The sequence below is a fragment of the Lycorma delicatula genome, chromosome 3, assembly GCF_047948215.1.
Source record: "Lycorma delicatula isolate Av1 chromosome 3, ASM4794821v1, whole genome shotgun sequence".
Taxonomy (NCBI): domain Eukaryota; kingdom Metazoa; phylum Arthropoda; class Insecta; order Hemiptera; family Fulgoridae; genus Lycorma; species Lycorma delicatula.
The window spans coordinates 80,245,357-80,261,269 of NC_134457.1; the positions used below are offsets into that span (position 1 = coordinate 80,245,357).

The following is a 15,913-nucleotide window of genomic DNA, read 5'->3' on the forward strand; positions in this document are numbered from 1 at the left end:
CCTTTTTTTCCTAGACTCTACCCTTTTCTTTAACAATAAACTCTACGCTCTTCCTTTGTTTCGCTTCCGAAGAAAAAGGAGGATTTTACGTGTATCCAAGGCGAGGGTTTTTACGTGGACCCTCTGCCACGGAAGTTGTGAAAATTGAATTATCCGTAATCACACAAAGTGCGGGCGAAGAGACAGTTGGTCGTGCGTGCCCCAAATCTTCCCTCAAACAGCCGCCTCCCCCAGATTTAACCATGACAAGGGGGGGTTAGGTACTGCCTGACTCATGATACTGACATCCCAGGGCTCGTACGTAGCAGTAAGGGCTCCGATAACTTACCCGTGGGACAATTCCTCCCAAGGGCCGAAGTTACTGAGTCACACTGGGCGGCTAAAACTTCGGCAGAGGAATTTCACAGCAGCCCATCCTCAAACCGGCTCCACAACCGGGAAGAAGGATGAACATTCTCTCATGTTCTTTGTCCTTAAAACTTTAGATTCAATGAGTAAATTTTATTTAACTAAAAGAAAAGTTCATTAGAAAAACAATGATTAATTACTGTTATGAATTAAACGAAAGTTCAATTGGGTTGTTGTAATATATGTTATTAATTTAAAAAGGTTTAATCCATTTTATATTTAATTTTTCTATTTGTTATCTGTTAGCTGGAACTCTATAGCTCAAAAGTAGAGTATATTTTCTGTAATCCCAGATATTTTAGTTGTAATCCAATAAAAATGGTTAACCTAATGATTATTATAATTATTTTTTTGTTTTTATTGGCTGCAAAATGAAGTAGCTCTAAAATAACCCTTCACCATCGCCCCCTCCAATTAAGTGGAGCGTTGTTTAATGGATCTTATGGGGATTATAATTCATAAAAAATCGTTATTTAATAAAAGAAGTTACAAATAAATACTTTTTCTTCAAAACTTAAATGGTAAAACTTTCGTCTGTTACACTTAACAGTTGTTACTACTTATTTATTTAATTATTTAGATTAATTAGTAAATATTTCTTCAGACTATGACAAAGATGCTAGCTCAAAAAATTAGTTTTGTAACTGTACTAAATTATGTGCTTTAAGGATTGCAGAAACTTTAGTGCGGAATTTTAAAAAGTACTACATTTCAAAAATTGATCGTATATAAACAGAAACACAGGATACCAGTTTCTTATTGTTGTTATTACTATTGTTTTTATATACGTACAATAAAAATCCTTATTGTTACAAATTCTTTTATGAGTTACGTTCATGTTACGTATTGTCTGCACATGTACTCGTTTTACGTCAATAGAAATCATATCCATTCATGAAGTAAATTATGCTGACTTTTTTCCTTACTTTTTTTTATTAACACATAAAAATATGTATAATTTCAAAGGTCAAAAAACCAACTCGGTTATTTATGGGGTTTTTGTCTTTCTGGAGATTGTATAATTTCATTTTTTAGGGTTTTTTATTTATTTTTTTGTTTGAAATCGTGGTTATTTTTCTCGTTATCGTTATGATAGGTTAATGTACTATGTTGAAGGAGATATTTATTTACCTGTGGTTTTAAATTACACATATATTTTTTTTTTGTTTTTCATTTTTTTAGGTTTTTTTAATTTTATTTATTGTTATAACTTTTGAGTAAATGTTCTTTTTGAATTAGCAGATTTAAAAAATGTTGTTAGAATTAGGAAAATTTTTCCTTATTGTCGTAGGCAATACGTAGAATGCTTCTACCTCTCATGAGGTAGAAGCATTCAAAAATTATACAACTATTTTAATTAAATCTCTTGATTAAAAAAGGGCACAAATGACCAAATAAAAATGTTCAGGAATTAAAAAAAAAAACTATTTTTTATAAATTGTATTTTCTATTACATAATTCATTTATATGATAACTCTGCTAATTTTGAATGGAAAAAATTCATATAGTACTGGAACTTTATTATTTTGTAAACTTTGTGGAACAATTGTCCTTTTATCACCAGCTGATATAGCTTAAAACAAAAATGATTTTTTCTCTTACAAAAAAAAAGAAAATGAATAAGGAAAAGCTATTAAAGCCACGTTATGCAATTAGATAAAGTGTTATATTTGTAAAAAAAAAAATACATAAAAAAATGGTATTGTCATATACAATTTACACTTTATTAGTTCTCAAAAGTTTCCTCTTGGCGGGTTAACCATTTTAGAATGTCTTTATAGAAGGATTTGTGCCCAATCAAATATGGCTTTAGTTTCTTGAGGTCATTAATTTTCTTAAAATTATTTGGTACTTTACCACCTGGGTGAGGCGGTTGCAAGAGGTTCAGTAGGCTGATGGTCCCATTTTATCAAATTAAAAGTGTTGTTTGGTTACACTGCTATCTATAAATTCTCTTACTGTTACTACACTTTATATTTCACAGTCATATTGAAACACTGTGCAAGAAGAGATTTTAAAGTGGTGTTTTGTCCTTAGGAGTTCCCTTGCCTGCAGTCTCCATAGATAAACATGATTTTGTTTAACAGCTGAATTTCGAAGTCGAAGGTTTTCAGATTCAAATCCTAGTAAAATTTGAATACGGATTTATGTGCTAGACAATGGATGCCGATGCACTTTGGTGGTTGGGGTTTAGTTAACCACACATCTCAGGAATGGTCGGTCTGAGACTTTAAAAGACACCAGTTCATTAACATTTCATACATATCATCCTCATTTAATTGGGCTGTGGGCGGGGGTTGCTTATTGTTCACTAGTTGAACAGATTGCAACTTACACATTAGAAGATAAAAAAACAAATATATTACTTCCTATTTGTGAAGGCTATAGCAATTTCCGGGCTAAAGAATCGCCCTTTATAAATCATATTGTTTTCTTTTCTCTCTTCTTTCATAACAAAAATAATTTGTTTTTTATTTCCTTAGATGTATTAAACTATATTTACTAAAATGTTGGGTTTTTCCGTAGTCGGTTTTAGAGACATAATTTATTGTATTTTAAAGGGATATAACTGACTATATGTTAGTGTTAAATTTAGATTAGCTGATATGTTTAATATAAAAATATCCCTAGATTTAAAAATTAGTAGCTAATTTAGTGAATGGAGAACTATAAAGAAATGTCGGTTTGAAGTTTAGACAACTGTTTGCCGAGTAAAATGTTTATTCTAAATTTTTAGAAATACCAAGAAGCTGTTGAAATATTTTTATCTCCTTACCTAGTATTATTTGACATATTTATTTCTATTCCTTTATTGTATTAGTATTTTTGATTTCCTGTATTTCCTAAATTATTTTTAATTAGCTATCAAACAGTTCCTGTTTTTCTCGCAAGTTCTATTAATCATTGCATTCTACTATAGATTAATAAATTATTAGTTTTTTTTTTTAAATTGATTATCACTAATTTCTATTTGACATTTTTTTAATGCAAAATTTTAAAATAAAATTTACAACTCTTCATATCGAGTAACATTAAATACTACAAACTTTTTAGCAATAAAATATTAGAGAAAATGAATTATATCTTAATTTATAAATTGTACTTTGATATTTACTGTATTTTCACCTCAATTACTTCTAACTTCTCTTTTAATTTTTTATTTATTTAACATAAACTTTTCTAACGTACAAATCTAACGAAATTATATAAAAAAAGGTTTTTTAAAAACTTAATTCATAATGTCTTCGGTTTATTTCCGCTCATCTTCAGTAACTTATGGTGTTGTTAGAATATCTATATTTGCTGTTTTAATTATACTTACCAAGGGAAAATTATGGTAAACATTTAAAAACTAGGCTATTGGGATTTTTTACATTTTTACAATTTAGAAACCAACTACTTCATCTAGACCAAAAAATATAAATACATATGTATGTACATACGTACGTGTGTCGCACTGCGTTTGACTTTATACCTTAGGATTGACCCAACCGAGTTTCTTCAAGTTTTACTGAAATATTTCTATATATTTCAGGGAGTGAGGGGATATCGCGTAAACCAAATTTTGATTTTCTTAAAAGTCATTTTAGAGAAAACTTTATTAAAGCAAATTTGTTACCTACAATGCTTATATAAATAATCCAAAAAAAGGGTTTTCAAAAAATCGACCCTCTTCTTCAAACTGAAATATATGTTTTTTGTTATTTTTTTCTATCTCTCTTGGTTTAAATATTATTCAAAAAAATTTTTATAGTTTACACTTTATATATAGAACATATTCATTTACTAAATCGTTATTGTGTGTTTATGCGTTCCGTATTATTTAACAGTGTTAAGGGTGGTTTTTTTTGTATGAATAAAATATTAATTTGTAAATATTGATATTTTCTGATCGGGCGTCTATAAAATGATTACCAAATGCTTCCTTGGAAAGGACTTTCAAGTACTCATTGTATCTTTGTTTAAAATAAAAGTACCTTATGAAATATATAAATATTAAAAAATACACAAAGATGATATACTGAATATGCACAATTCAAATCATACACACTTTATGACCACACTCTTAATACGTGACTGCTAATAAAAATGTTTAAAAAAAAGCCAAGATTAACATCACTTGATGTCAGTGGAAATCCAACGGCATCAGTCACTAAAGATGATTGCGAAGCCGACTAAAAAGGTTTTAAATTAATTTATTTTTTTAAAAACATTGCATTCTACAATTTGACTGGGTTTGTCGTTACAAACGTTTAAATTTTAAATAAACATCATCGCCAACCGACATGGATAAGAAAGTAGAAAATTTGATTTCTTTATAAATTCTTACGAAGAGTGTTTTAAATAAAATTTAATTACAGCATTCCATCTTATTTTTATGTAACTAACCTTTTTCTTAAAAAATAAAGTTTCAATAAATTTTACTTTTCCGATTGTTTTAAAAGCAAAAATTCACAATTTTTTTAAATTTTATTTGGGCATTTTGAAGTCCTCTGACCCTCAAAAATGGCAAAAGACTTAGAACAGATTTTTGCACGTAAGAATAAATAAATGAATATATGTGCGTTTGAATTTTGCCTGATTTGAGACTTAATCACTCTTCATGAATCACTTAAGATAAATATTTTAAAATTAATTGGTATGAAAATTAGTTCCTGTGTATGAAGAAAGTTTTTTTTTTCTTTATCCGTCGTACAAGGGGTAAGAAGTTACCGGAGGTATTTTGGGGGATTAAACATCTCTAGGATGGTTGATTTAATGGAAAATTTTATTCCTGAACAATTTCAGATCTATTCTATAAATTATTCTTTAAAGGAAATAAAATTTAATCCACTCCTAACCTTAAAATTTTATCTGTATATTTTTTAAAGTACGATTTATTTTGAATTAAATGTTTTTTTGTTTTTATTTAATATTTTTAAATTGCATTGGAAACAGGGTGTAACTAGCTTTTCTTTTTAATTTTATTATTCTATTAAAAATAATTGAACATTGCTTTGTAATAAAAAAACTCTATCGCAGGAAATGCAATCGAAGGGCGGACTTCAGGTTTTAATTTTCTTTGAAAACGTACCCAAAAACCCACTTTTTTGCCTCTAACTCCGGTCTCTACGAACCGATTCCCTTAAAAATCAATAGCATTCTATTTCTGCTAGGTTTACATCACTCTACCAAGTTCCATCAAACTCGATAACAAATTGACCCCATTGAACGAAAAAAACTGAAAATGAACCCTAAAACTTCTTTTTGCCTCTAACTTCGGTTCCTATGGACCGATTTGCTTGAAAATCATAGGGCTATATACTCAATAAATTTAAATCACCAAGTTTCATCAAATCGGTTAAGTTTGTGTCCGGTAGAGCGAACGAAAAACTCCTACACTTTCGTAAGTACATAAACATTGCAGAGTCGTATTCAGACGACTCAAAATCGTAATGAAACGTTGGTTCTCCTTCCACTGAACCCAATTAGAAAATCTGGCAGCAATTTATGCAAAAGCGGTTTCTACAAATTCTTTGGAAATCCAATAAAAAAATAATATTTATTGTATTATTAAGTATTTAAGATTCTCGATTAGCATATCAAAACTTAATGAAAACAACATTTGTAATTACGTATAATTAAGTTAAACATTTAATTTAGCATATATTGTCATTTATTTAAATTTATCTATAACATAAATAAAATTATTTTCTATGCTTGACTAGTGATAAATAGACTTTGTGTAGAACAGTTGATAAGCATAAAACCAGTTTTATCTCTTAAATTCATTTATTCTTAAAAAATTAAATGGAAATGTAAAAAAACTGTTCCCAATAGAAAGATAAAAAAGCTGAAAGTATACCAAAAACCCCGTTTTTTGGTTCCAACTCCAGTTTCTGTAAAACGATTCGCTTAAAAATCAATCGGATCTGCTCTCGGTAGGTTTACATCACCTCACCAAGTATCTTCAAAGTCTATTAAGATTTGCATCCGATAGAGCGAACGAAAAAATCTCACACATACAATATGCATATAAAAATGATCTGGCACAGTAGCCATTCCCAAAATCTTTAGAAATCCGATAAAAATTAGTATAGATTCCAATAAAGTCAGCAAAAATTGGTAAATTTAAAGTTTTACATAAACTGAGCGTATACGTATTGAAAATAAATAATCATACAACAAATTAGCAACTTCCAACAAAATATTAAAACTAGTATCAAAAAATTGGTTTTAAAACAAGTAAAAATATAAAAGAAAACTGAAATATAAAAAGGGTTGATTAATAGAAAACGTAACCTCAGGAAACTTTAGAAAAACTTTTTCGTCCATCTCTTGTCATAAAAACGAAGGAAAAAATTAGAAAGCTTTTTGTATGCTATTTTTTATTAATTTTTACATAATAACTTAAATGCAGTGTACTGCAAATAAAGTAGATTAATTTACTATTTTGACTATATTCGTTAAATGTTGATTATTTTCTTATTAGAAGTATTTAGAAAACAAAAATATCCCAAAGAAAATAATTTTTTCCAAATTTTAATTCATTATGTTACTTACTATAAATCATAACAGTATTATCTTTACCAAAGTCATATAATTTAACCAAAAGTGAATGTGGTTATGTACAGTTATAGGTAAAATGTTAAATATTAAAAAAAAATTGCGGTTAAGGTTAAAACAATAATCCGAAAAAAAATTGGTTATTTGTCCTTTAAAAATAATGTTGCTTCGAGGTGTTAAAATAATTATAATTATAATCTGCAAATTTGTTTTACACATTATAAGTTAATTTATATTAAATAAACTATTTATAGCTAATTTATAAACTAATATAAATTAAATAATTGATCTCTATTATTAAAAAAATTAACGCATAATAAATTACATCAAACCAATTTAATTTTTCCTTATTGTAACAATTTATTATCATTTTATTTGATTTAATTAAATAACAATTAATATATTTGTTACATTTATAAGAATATTTGATGTATTTACGTATTTTTAAATTATTGTAAAAATATAGCTTATGAATAGAAATTTTTTTATTTTTTTTATTTTTATCTAAACATTTGCTAGGGGGCCTTCAGCAATCGATAATGATTACATAATAGAAACAGTTATGAAAATTAATTTACAATTTATTAAGGTGAAAAGAAAAAAAATTATTTTAAGGTATTTAAATATAAGTAAATATTATAGTTGTGTAATTTTAAAATAAAATATTTGTTAATAGTTTTAAATACACTATTTAACAGTGATAAATACTTAGAAATCCATCTCGGTTATCAATAAACATGGCCGAAAGCATATTTTATTCACGTGTAAACAAATGTACATCTGTTTACAGACATATTAGCTTCGCCATCGCGGCTTCGCCCACGCTGATTGGTTACTTGAGTTTCTCGTCGTGGTAATTTTTTTTTTTTTAAATTTTTTAGTCAAGTAAAAACCGTACACCGTCCTACCCCTCAAAAAATCGACTTTCAAAAATACCCGGAAATGGTTTTTATATATTAATTTGAAGAGTGTTTTCAGACCCAAAACTACTGAATATCTCGTTTAGTATAGTCGGAAATGGGGAAAATTTGCAATCGTTGTTCAAAATATTTTTACCTTTCTTCACTCCTTTCAAGGTCGAATATCGGAAAATCTAGAAATTTTAGATCTTCACAAGAAAATTACACAAAAAAAATACCAAATTGATACCTTCATTTGTTACCGAGAAATTAAAAAAAATAGAAAATTTTATTGTTCTCATTTTAATCTTTTAAACTGGGAATTTCAAAAAATCCTTCTTATTGTGCACTTACACTCTAAGAACAACGTGAATAAATTTTCATCAATTTATCTTCAGTATTTTTTTTCTGGGTGTTAATTACAAAACATGTTTTATATATGCAGATTAGCTCCTCGTCACAGCCTCGCTTGCGCTATACGATTTCTTGCATTTTCCGACGCGGTCAATTTTTTTCATTTTACGTTTTTTCGTCAAGAAACCAGAGGCAGATGCAGCCAGTCGCACATACAGTAATGGTGGCAGTACCTGAGTTGGTTGCAAATACCCCGTTTGAATTTTGAAAATAGGAAGATTGGTTGCGAAATGAATCGGAAATGTTGAATTTCCGAATAACTGTGATCTCTTAAATCGAGAGTGTACCAGATGCACGCATAGGTTAGCCTTCAACCTACTAACAAATACCCCGTTTAAATTTTTAAAGAGATATTTTGTTTATATTATATTAATTTTCTCGCAGAGATATTATAAGAACATCCCATTGAACCTCCCAAAACAGCGCCCCAGGGTCACTCCGTTTGTTACCAGTCGATGGTGATGATTGGTTTAGCCTCCCAAGAAGTGCTCGCATATCTCACCACTCTAGCCTCACACGCAGTCCTCACGGCAAGCCCATTATTGTTAAACGGAATTTTTTTCTAATTTATTTAATATTATTTTATTTAACGTAAATTTAAGTTTATTATTTTTCTAATATTATTCATTCGACTGATTCGAATCATTCAGTTCAAGCCCAGCTCACTCAGTGATAGAGATTCACACAGTTCATTAATGTTGTGCTTCAACCGGTAAATCTCCACTATTACATATAAATACGTGTGTATATAAAAATTTAGTTGCGATTGATCGAATAGTTTTTCGTTTATCCCGAACAAAAACCCTCTTCCTCTTTATATAATAGTATAGATATAGATAGTTTGGTTATTTGGAAAGAAATCAAGATTAATTATAAACAAACTAAAACTAACTCGGTTTTGAAAACGTTTTATACATACGGAGCCTATTTGTGGGGAGCTTAAAGAATTTTGAATATCGTGAGAGATGGGAAAGCAAAATTTCATGGAAACTCACCGATCTCCTTGGCGGAATGGTAGCATTTCGGCCTTTAATCCGGAGGTCTCGGTTCGAATTCAGGAAGCATGGAATTTTTAATACGTTACAAATATTCCATTTCCTATCCCACGCACAAGCTTCAAGCGTATGTGGTGATATCATGCAAAAAAAAATAAATAATAAAAACTGTTGCAAAAGAAATAAAAAATAAAAACCAGGGAATGCACAATTCCTTGTTGTGCATTCTCTGGTTTATCAGCAACAAGTTCTAATATGCCAAAGGTTTAAAGCTCCTTGTAACCAAGCAGGATCGTTGAATACAAAAGAATATATCAAAAAGGAAAACTCTACGATCATCCAGATTGTTTATATCTCAAACTTTCTTGATGATCGCAGACTAAAATTTAACATTTCTGGTAGGTCGATTTCCATTTTCTTTTCTTCTTCAGCTTGGTCCTATTAGTTTGTTCTCATTCTTCTTCTAGCACTTTTTGTTGGTTTTTCTAATATAAGACATGGGTTGTTATTTTTCTTGAAGACTGATACTGTTTATTAAAATTGTCGTCAATTGAGAGATGGTACCTTTTTTCATATACAAATCCTTTTTTAGTTTTATGTCATAAACATTTATTTAAAAACATCGATATATATATGAATTCGAAGAATACGTAGAAAACAAACTTAATTTCTTAATTCTGTATTCGATTTCTAAAGTTTTGTGGCTTGTTATATAAAAAAAATCGGTGATTTAATTCAAACATCTTTCAATTCATATGTTTTTATTTATTTATGTATTTTAATTTTTTTTTAAATTATTAATAATTCAAAATTTTTTTTTTTTTGTAAAGGCCTCTTTAAGTTTCGATCTTTATTACTCTAGATTAAAAAGAAAAGAAAGAAGAAATCTAGATTAAGGGCAATTAAAAAATTATAATTTTTTTTAAGAATGATTATTCTGTTAAATTTAGATTTCCTTTTTCTTATAAAGGCTACCTTTTTTTATTCCAAACTTCTTAAAAAATGCAAATATTATTGTTTTGATCATGATTAAATTTAAAAAATGCTATCTTAATGATATAGGATATCTTAAATTAATTTACATTATAAAAAAAATTAAAATAAATCCATATTTATTTTATTTTTACCTTATAGCCTACACGATTTCTTCTAGTGAGTCGTACAGTTAAGGAATATGATTGAATAAGGAATATGATATCATTTTTAAGGATACATTTTTTTATATAGAATTAAATGTGATTTTTATGACGTGCAGAAAGATCAAATATTTTAAAATTCGAAAAACTAGAAATAATATTTGAATTTTATTTCACATTTTTTTATTTTTTAAATCAGTCCTCCTATTTTACGGTCGATCATTAAAAAAATTAATTTTAATCAGAGACTGGCTGCTTTATCGTAATTCATAATTTTAATTAAATATAAATTGTGCATAAGCTTACATTTAACATTTCATATGGTGAGTCATCGAGAGTAAGCCTATATAGTTATCATGTTTCAATCAAAACCTGCTTGAATAAATCCAACTGTTTTCGTCAAGGTAAAAGAAAAAAACAATCAATTCTTTTATTATTTCTTAGTCACCTACCGTAGATTAGTGCTTTTAAAATATTTTTAATTCTTCAGTTTTTGTTTATATAGTTCGTATAAATCAAATTTTTAATTTTTTTAACTATTTACACCAAAAAATTTTAATTAAAAAATATTTTTGGCTCTTATTTATTTAGCGTTTAATTTCACACTTATAAAGTTAAATTTAAATATGCTCATAGATTCACGATGATTCGTTGTATTCGTAAGTATTTTTACTGCCGTTTTTAAAATTAATGAAATTTTAAGTTGGATTTTCCTTTTTATGTTAATTGTACACTAGACCCACGCATAGATGTGGAATTCACGTATGAGTATTGTATTTAACTGTTAATTATATGTTTAAGTTGTAAGACAAAAGCCGGTTTGAACTCTGGTGTTATATAAATCTTCTTATGTATTACATAAAGCTTGTATTATATTACAAAGGTGCATTTCAGTGAAAATTACTTTCCCTTCAGAAGCAATCTTAATTTCGAATTATTGAAAACAAAATAGAATACGAACAAATTGATGCAAATCTACGTTACATTAACAAATTTCTCGGTGCATATTCTGATAAATGAACTAACTGAATCATTCGACTGTAAATATGTATATATATATATATATATATATATATATATATATATATAGTAATAATCCGGATGAGTAAATAAGTCAATAGATTGAATTTTGTCTCAAAACTTTTCTTAAAATAATTAATTTATATCTACAGCAGTTTTTCTTAATTTGTAAACAGGATAAGATAGTTTTTCTCATGTTCATTCATGCAATCAGACGTTAAAATACAGCTAGCTGAATAATAAATCTAAATTAATGCTCTGGAAATGTTATGATTTGTACTCTACAATATTATAGCGTTATGAGGAATGAGGATTTGAATAAAAGTTTTTTCTTTCTTTTTTACATTAATTGAAAATATAAATATTTCTTTACAACTACCAGTTCAAATTTATAAATAGATTTATTTTTAATTTCTGTTGTAAGTTTGTATGTTTATATGAGTTTCTAATAAACTAGATCGGAAAGGAAAAACATGATTTAGTTTTAATTTGGTACTAAATTCCTGTCTTGCATATAATGTTTCAGCAAACTAAAAGAGAAATAGCCGTTGCGCAAACTTATACGGTGGTGAATTTGGGAAGATATTTTTTTTTTTCAAGAGCAGTGCGTAGTTTTTCTCATTGTATTTTAAGTAAAAGTATCGTCATTCATTTCTATCCTTCGAAAATTAACTATTTTGACTGTTAGTCACAAATAAATTCGTATAAAAAATGTAACTTAGTATCTCAGAGACTGGTATAAAAGTTAAAAAAAATATATTTTTTTATATGGTCAAAATTATTTCGTTTGAAAGTTTAACTGGACTGAAGGTACATACCTTGAAATAGGGTTGGTGAATGAATGTCTTCTGATGTAATACACACAACTACCCTCGTTTGAGTTTCCCAACAGTTTTTAATACCAAATATGAACAACCATCCCCACCAGTTTTTTCTCTTATTGACGTCTTCATCTAGTAATAATAATAATAATAATTCATTGAAGTACTACTCAGTGTATATTGCATTATACTAGTTAGGATAAATAGGTTTTATCTATTTATGATTACTAACATGGTTACTATTATCAAAAGGTTGTTGATACATTTTTTTAAATTCAATTTCTAAGAGTTTAATAAGAGTCATTTATTTTTTACCTCTTTTAACCACTTTTTATGAGATTTATTAAATTTATTGATTGTTAAATTTTATATTAAAATGTTAATGTTAATAATATAGTATGTAAACACACATACATTATAGTTATTATAAAAAAATAAAATTATATTAGTAATATAATTTGAACAGAATATTTGAGTATCATAATATTAACAAAAAAATTTTAAACGATAACAATAATTTATTTAAATTTTTAAAATTTGGTATAAAAAAGCTGACAACACAGATGTAGGACTTTCCCGTCATGCAGCTAAAGCCGCGTTTTGGGAAAGTCCTACAGCTGTGGGTTGTTTCTGATGCACGGCTTACTCACACAATTAATTTAAAATAAATAATCAAAAAATGAATTTAAAATATTTATCATTTTATTTAAATATAATATTTTTCGTTTATTTAATTCAATGAGTCTAACTAAAGCGCACGGGAATACACTATTTAACTCGCGCTTGTGAGGCGGTACTAGCGGCGACGGTCAGTGGTAAATAAATTAATGTAATTTCACAACTTACATAGAACAAATTTTGCTTGTATGGTCGGCAGACTGGTGTAGTAGCGAGGCTTAACACACCAGGTACCGAGTCAAACGGGCGATCGAGTTTGAGACCCAGCCAGAACGAGTTATTTTTTTTACACTTTAAATACTATTCATTTATTTAATTCTACCGTTTACCTGTATGTGACTGTTACAACATAGCAGACGACTACAACAGCATTTTTTGGGGTGGGAGTGCGATTTTACAAAACGTTTTTGCAAATATTGTTATATTTAGTCGCAATTTTTAATTGCTAACAAGTGTGCCTAAGAAAATATGACCATAATTAGACGAAATCTCGAGATACTGAGGGTGAACTTACACTTCAGCCTCACCCCTTGGCCTTTTAAGATGAAAATTTAATGTCATCAATAACCCATATATAAATAAGTAATTTGACCAAGTTTGATCAAAATCGGTCCAGTATTACTGGATATAGGTGATTTAGAGGCCAACGCCGATCACACACACGTTCATACGAACATTAACATCCGGAAAATTTCCATTTCGTTTTATGAGTTCCTTAGGTGCTCGGCTATCTGCAATCACTGACGATAGAAGGCCAAACCAAAATAATGGAGGGAAGATCAAATTTTTCACTGATAAAAAACTTATTAACTATGGTATCAAAGGAACTGCTTAAAATCAGTTAAAGACTTTACCTACCTTTAAAAAATAGTTGAAATTTTATAACTTTTTATAAGAACGTACTTGTAAAATTTGGGTCCTCACTTCAAGATGAGGAACAGGAAGTTCCTCAGGGATTTTTTCTCGGTCCTTTGCTTTTATTATCAGTAGTCAACAAAAATCAACTTTTTTGCGTATCCGGAATTGTACGTGGTGATTTTGACTAATTTTGGAAATGAATATAAAACTGTTATCAGAATTTGTGTAACACGTCACGTTATTTAGATGCATACGATTTATTTATCAATAAATGTGAATAAATATGACTGTGAAATCAATATTTAAAAAAAAAATTATTATTTATGTGTATTCATTTAAAATTTGGTTAAATCAACTAAACCTTTTTTTATTCAAACACAGATAAATTGAAATACATTAATAAAATTTTAAAATAACTTCTAAAAGTCTTAATCATTGTAAATTCCTTTAAAATAACAGTTTTTAAAAGTTTAACTCATTGGAATTGTCATGTTTAATTTTTACATTTGACAATATCTTTAAAATTTTAAAAAATTCTTTAAATTTAAAAAACATTTAAATTGACTAACTTTTTCGCTTGTACGATGTTTTATCAGTTTCTCTTAACAAAAACCAACAATAATCACCAATCATTCCAGGATCCCATCTTCCTTGGTACCGATGCTACATAGTGAAAATATCCTGATGGAAATGCTCTCCTTTCTCATCGCTCATCGAGTTCCTTTCTCATCGCTTTTACTACTCACAGTTAATGATAAATGCTTAACATTTTTTCTCGCCAGCTATAAAGTTCTGCCGCAATAGCTAGTTTTTTACTTGGTAACGACTTTTTGTATCACGACTATCCCAAAAACAAAGAAACCAACAATATTTCTTAAACCCATCTTGTAAAACAAGAAATAACGCAACAACTTTCAGATCACTGCAAACTTTCCACATAAGTTCTTTGTATTTTATTACTTTTAATATCGATGCCAAAGTTTCATGCGTTTCTTTCATGTCGATTGTATGAGCTAGTGGAATGAATGGCTGTTTGTTACCATTATGCAGTAAAACTGCTTTCATGCTAACTTTAGAAAAGTCCGTAAGAAGACCCATTCTTCAGGAATATGCTGAATTCCAAGTTCTTTCATCAGGCCATTCACATTAGTACGAAGGCACATAACATTTTTCACAGTAAAATAGGTTGTAAGAGTTTTATTTCGTGTTCTAAACGTAATAACTTTTGTTTTTTAAACTTTAAATGGAAAAATAGATCATATAGTTCATGATGAATGAAATAAGAAGATTTTTCATCAAATGTAGGGAGAAATTCTTCAACATCATGTGCTTCATTTTTAGATTTTTCTTCTAGCAATGTCGGATGTAGATGGTGGTAATTCTTCTCCGTGTGGTACCAGATTTAGAGCTGAGGATACATCTGCATATTTTATGAACTTTCTATTTTTGAATGAAAATTCAAATATATTTGCCATAAAAATATATTGGCCGCAGTCGGTGAAATGGTCCTTAGGTTCACGCCAAACCATCGGGATAGCAAATGAATGGTTCGTCGTTTCCCCTTCAACCATTCAGTTAGAGCTACAGAGCACGATATGAAAAAAAGATGAGGCGCCCAGATTTTATCTTGAACCCCGAGGGTACAATCAAAATAAAATTTATAAGCTGTTATCAATTCAGATATGGTCTTTCTTTACTATTTAGGAGTAAATTTATCACAGACATAACAGAAATTGTCTGGATGATTTGCACATCCACGAACGTTCGCAGAAGCCATGTTGTAGCAAATAAAAACGAGAAAAATCACTTTTTTACTATAAAGAATTGATGAAAATATAGCAAAACGCTAATAACTCTTGAAACACAACACACAGTAAAGACAAGTGAAGCTAGACTGTATAAGATTTTAAGCACTGTAGTAGACAATTACAGATGTCTGTATGATAAGATCATACAGACATGTTTGTAGGTGTCTACTTCTCATGATACAGTATATATGTTTATTTACTTTTTCTTTATTAAGCATGTATGCATATTGTTTATACGTAAAAATACAAAAACTGTTCTTAATTGTAACCAGTAGTTGATCAAAATGAGTTTATTTTAAAAAGTTTGTTACAGATGTATGATTTATGTAA

The 15,913-nt window shown here is 28.5% G+C and overlaps 1 protein-coding gene across 1 annotated transcript in view; it reads right to left on the reverse strand.

Annotated features, from left to right (window-relative positions):
- Positions 1–12,269, reverse strand: part of ITP (ion transport peptide) — a 323,605-nt gene extending 311,336 nt beyond the window's left edge. The window contains exon 1 of the mRNA XM_075360046.1: positions 12,237–12,269. The gene's annotated coding sequence lies outside the window, so the exon portion shown is untranslated. The remainder of the gene's footprint in view (positions 1–12,236) is intronic.
- Between the last annotated feature and the right edge of the window lie 3,644 nt (positions 12,270–15,913).